Source organism: Aegilops tauschii, chromosome 4 (assembly GCF_002575655.3).
Source record: "Aegilops tauschii subsp. strangulata cultivar AL8/78 chromosome 4, Aet v6.0, whole genome shotgun sequence".
Classification (NCBI taxonomy): Eukaryota; Viridiplantae; Streptophyta; class Magnoliopsida; order Poales; family Poaceae; genus Aegilops; species Aegilops tauschii.
The window spans coordinates 399,470,143-399,476,028 of NC_053038.3; positions in this window are offsets into that span (position 1 = coordinate 399,470,143).

The window sequence follows — 5,886 nt, forward strand, 5'->3', positions numbered from 1 at the left end:
TGTTAGTAGTAGTCACTAGTCAATGTTTGAATGTTGTATATATCGTTGTTTCGAACTGTTTATTGTCTTGAACTGCTGGTGGGCTAAATGAGGGCATCGCCATTCTCCAGTGTTCGGAGTATATCTCCTTTTTTCAAGTTATAATTTGAGCTCAGTGTCTTTTCGATGATGTACACTTGTTTGGGCCAGTGAGGTGTCTTTGAATATGGGCTGAGTAGTAACGCAATGCCAAATAGGTCAATTATGACTCTCAGGCTGGGCTCTCAAAAGATCCTCAAAAAAAGGTCGGGCTCTCAAAAAAAGAAAGAATAGGGACTCTTAGGCCGACATGTGGGCGCCACCGGTGTTTTCGTGCGCTTGCGTGCCGAGTGCATATTGGCACGTGTTCGAAATTCATGCTACCTTTTCATCCCCAATCTCCCGCCCCTCCCCCACCTCTGGAATCTCGATTCCTACTCCAGTTCCCCCAAATCCCCCTCCTGTACTCCATGTACTCAAGCGCACTATCATGTCGCCGGTCAACGCGGATCCCGAGTCAGAGATCCTGAGGTCCATCCTGCCTTCGGGCGCTGCGTGCTGTCGTTCAACAGTGGCATGGCGGCGCTTGACGACCAGTTTACCGGCAAAGTGCTGATGGTAAGCATCAACGGCGACCGGCCTCCCGTCTCGCTAGACGACCTTGCCAAAGCTCTTGGTATTGCGCACGACATCCAAATAAATGACTTGCTCGTCGAAGTCTGTACGCCACTGGCTGATTTCTTCGTCAAGTTTCGGACAACTTTCGACTGCAGTCATGTGTTCGAATCTTCCCGGAGTTTGTTCTGCGATGGCGCGCTAGTGAGGTTTGATCGGTGGCACCCAGGATGGGGCTCGATGCCCTGAGTTTGAGTTTTTAACAAAGCTTACCTTCCATGGCATGCCTCGACGTGCTTGGAACAGCGAGTCCATGAATGAGCTTATCAACGACCTTGGAGGTGAGCTTGTAAGTATGTTTGTTCCTCCAGACAGCTGGGCTCTGACGGTTATGGCATGGATGAAGAAGCCGTCCACCATACCGAAGGTGATTGGTGTTGAGATACCAGTGTAGGAACCGAGGTTGTACTATTTGTCGCCACCAAGGCCGTTGCGGACCATGTTAGGGATGTACCTGTATCGAGTGTTTGTGCATGTCGAAGAAGTGGTCAACCCATCAATCAAAGTACTGCCGCCGCCCCTGGTGCCCGAGTCCGTCGACGAGGTCCATTACAGGAGTCAACGTCAGACTTTCTCCATGTTGCTCGGAATGATGGATGCACAGGGCCTACTCCATCGCGCGGCGGAGGCCACTGCTTCTTTGGGAGAAGAGGCAGGGTTGGCTACCTAGATGTGCTCTAATTTGAGGTAACAATTGAATCTTGTCAGATATTGTACTAGTTAAATCCGAGCTATGGGTGTGAAGCACTTATGTGCCAGTACATTTGATTGTGACATGTTCTATTTTTTTACCTGAACTTTTTTTAGAAAGGGCTGTACGTCAACTTAATGTTCTAGCAGAACATATATATTGTGTTGTCTATCTGTTTTCTTTGCACAACATTCAAGATATTTCCCCGTCATTGATAAAGACGATGAACCGTTATGTACGAGTTCGTTGGTTTCAACATAGCCCCACCCGTAGCGATCCACTGCTTCCACCCTGATTGTGTCGCCTGCATGACATTTTTGTATGCAAGTTTAGTGTGCTATGATGTTCTATATGATTGTGTCAACTATATAAGTTTTTACTGAGCATCATCAATGCATATGGCTGAAAGATGTATTTACGAGCACCGACCGATGGGTCTCTCTCTATCTCTCTCTGTCTCTCACACACACACACACACACAAACAAAGACACGCATGCGCACACACGCACAAGTGGGACCCGTTGAATTTTTTCTTCGCTCGTGATAGCTTTTAATTAGGCTCCACTGTACTATAACTTTTTTCTTAAATTATTAATTGAGCTCAGTGACTTCAAAAAGTTGTACAGAAGCCTTGTTTGGGACTTTCCGACGTTGCTAAATGTGGGCTGAGTAGCCATGTAAGGTTGTACTATACTACACAAGCCTTTTTTTCAACATCAGCAATGCAACTGGGCCGACAGTTGTACACAATCCGGGTCAACTTGTTATTCTCCGCCCCGCTGGGCTGCAAATCTTCCTAGGAGGGATGCATTAGGCTTAGCAAGAAAATGGGCTTTAAGAAATAATAAATGGGATGTAATTATAAAAACTGGGCAGTAACTATAAAAAATGCACCAAACACGTAATTAGTTTATAAAATATTGGATTTTGAAATTTTTAATTTTATTAATTGTTGCGCACACAATGTTTCATTGGATTTTTACGTAATACAAATTTATATTGAAATTGTATTTAATCTGACTAGAAATTCGGGATAAAAATATTTCGGATCCCATCAAAATGTGGGAGATTTTATTCTGTTTTGAACGGTTGGTTGCAATTATTAAATGTTTTCCTAGTTAGAAAATGGATTGTACTTTTAACAAACTGTAAATGGGTTGTACTTTTAACAAACTGTAAATGGGCTGTAGTAAATTCCATTACAATTCAAAAATGGGATGTACATTCTTACAAATCGCTAATGGGCTATAAGTTCTCTGCCACACACTTATGGGCCTACTAAGTTGACGCGTCCCCCTAAAAGAAGTAAGTTGACGCATATGCAAGGCTTTGTCAACTTATAGTCAACACACGGTTCTAGTAGCAGTGTCCGTTGGATGTCCATCCAATGGATGTCGTGCTTCTTCTTCAATCTCGGATATTCTAGCTTCAGCCGCCCAAAAAATGATTCCTCCCCCTAACATCTGGGGCGCACCATTTTGGAGGCTGACCTATGGGCCTACTAAGTTGACGCGTACCAAGGGCTTTGTCAACTTAGTCAATATAAACGATTCTAGCTGCAGTGATTGTACGATGTCCATCCAACGGCTGTCGTGATTCTTCAACCTCTGGTCTTCTTGCTCCAGCCGCCCAAAGCTGCGCCGGTCGTGCCGCTTGCTCCTGCCTCCCGTGGCCGGCTGTGCTGCCACGGAGGCCTCACCGCCCCTACCACTCCCACCGTTGGCCAGGCCCTGCGGCGACGGCAGCCTCACATCGCAGCCGAACCAGTGCACCCTCGTACTCCTCTCCGCATGGGCATCCACTGCCGCGTCTTCCCCGGCTCCATGTCGTCCCCTTCCTAGGCCTCGCCGTCGTCCACCGCCTTGGTGCTCTCGGCGCGGCGTGGTCAATGTGCTCAATGACTGACTTCCATCGGAAGAGTACTGTATGTGGAGAGGCTGGCAGCTGGGTCCACGGCCGCAGTAAGGAAGTGCCTCCTTATTACTCGGAAAATAATGATTCCTCCACCTGACAGTAGGGACCCACCAGACGGGCCACCGTATTTCGCGAAAAAACGTTTCCCCCCTAACTGCTGGGAGCCACCAGCTACATCTTCGCACACAAGGAAGTGCGTCCATATTATGGGCAAAAAAATGATTCGCCCCCCTGACTGCAAGGACCCACCAGCTACATCTTCGCATGCAAGGAAGTGTCTGACAGTCGGGACCCACCTGGTCGAAGCGTACGTAGCATTGTCATTCTGGTCGCGAACGTGTATGTACATACTGGTCGATGTATAGGCGCGCACGTGTCGTAGTAGAGGCGCACACGTAGCATGTACTGATAACCCACAAGTATAGGGGATCAATTGTAGCCTCTTTCGAGAAGTAAGAGTGTCAAACCCAACGGGGAGCTAAAGGTAGAACAAATATTCCCTCAAGTTCTATAGACCACCGATACAACTCTACGCACACTTGACGTTCGCTTTACCTAGAACAAGTATGAAACTAGAAGTACTTTGTAGGTGTTTTTGGATAGGTTTGCAAGAATATAAAGAGAGCATAAATAAAAACTAGGGGCTGTTTAGATAAAGACACAATAAAGTAAATATAGAGAGTGTGGAAAAGTGGTGATAGGAGTTGCGAAATTGTCCCTAAGCAATTGACTACTTTACTAGACCGATAGCAAGTTTTATGTGGGAGAGGCCACTGCTAGCATGTCAACCCTGACTTGGAATTCTATGCACTTATGATTGGAACTATTAGCAAGCATCCGCAACTACTAACATTCATTAAGGTAAAACCCAACCATAGCATTAAATTATATTGGTCCCCCTTCAATCATGTATGCATCAATTTCTATTGTAGTTAGAAGCTTCTGTCACTCTTGCCCTCCAATACATAGTCCTATCAACATACAACTAACCTTATGGTGTGATCCACGCACGCGCTCATATGATGGGCACCAAAGGACAACAACATAACCACAAGCAAATTAAATCAATCATAGCAATTCATCAACCACCGGTAGGACAACGAAAATCTACTCAGACATCATAGGATGGCAACACGTCATTGGATAATAATATGAAGCATAAAGCACCATGTTCAAGTAGAGGGTACAGCGGGTTGCAGGAGAGTGGACCGCTGTAGATAGAGGGGGGAAGGTGATGCAGATGTTGGTGAAGATGGCAGAGGTGTTGGTGAAGATCGCGGTGATGTTGACGGTGGCCACGGGAGCATTCCGGCGCCACCGGAATAGAGGGGGAGAGGGGCCCCCTTCTTCTTCTTCTTCCTTGACCTCCTCCCTAGACAGGAGAAGGGTTTCCCCTCTGGTCCTTGGCCTCCATGGCATGGGAGGGGCGAGAACCCCTCCGAGATTGGATCTGTCTCTCTGTCTCTCTCTGTTTCTGCGCTCTCCTCTTCTGCCCTTTCATCGTTTCGTATATATATGGAGATCAGTAACTCCGATTGGATTGAAACCTTCGCCGAGATTTTTTCTCTAAAAATTAGCTTTCTTGCAGCCGAAGAAGAGCAGCAACTGCCTTACGGGTGGCCCACGAGGGTCAGGGGCGCGCCCGGGGGGCAGGTCGCCCCCTGCCTCGTGGCCACCTCGGGCACCGTCTCGTGTTTATTCTTCCTCCCATATTCTCCAAATATTCCAAAAATATTCTCCGTCCGTTTTTATCCCATTTGGATTCCGTTTGATATGGGGTTTCTGAAAAACATAAAACATGCAACAAACAGGAACTGGCACTGGGCACTGGATCAATATGTTAGTCCCAAAAATAGTATAAAAATTTGCCAAAAGTATATGAAAGTTGTATAATATTGGCATGGAACAATCAAAAATTATAGATACGACGGAGACGTATCAGCATCCCCAAGCTTAATTCCTGCTCGTCCTCGAGTAGGTAAATGATAAAAAAGATAATTTTGATGTGGAATGCTACCTAGCATAATCTTGATCATGTATCTAATCATGGCATGAATATTAAGACACGAGTGATTCAAAGCAATAGTCTATCATTTGACATAAAAACAAAAATACTTCAAGTCTACTAATAAAGCAATCATGTCTTTTCAAAATAACATGGCCAAAGAAAGTTATCCCTACAAAATCATATAGTCTGGCTATGCTCCATCTTCACCACACAAAATATTCAAATCATGCACAACCCCGATGACAAGCCAAGCAATTGTTTCATACTTTTGACGTTCTCAATCCTTTTCAACTTTCACGCAATACATGAGCGTGAGCCATGGATATAGCACTATAGGTGGAATAGAATATGATGGTGGAGGTTGTGTGGAGAAGACAAAAAAGGAGAAAGTCTCACTTCAACGCGGCTAATCAACGGGCTATGGGGATGCCCATCAATTGATGTCAATGTGAGGAGTAGGGATTGCCATGCAACAGTTGCACTAAGAGCTATAAGTGTATGAAAGCTCAAACTGGAAACTAAGTGGGTGTGCATCCAACTTGCTTGCTCATGAAGACCTCGGGCATTTGAGGAAACCCA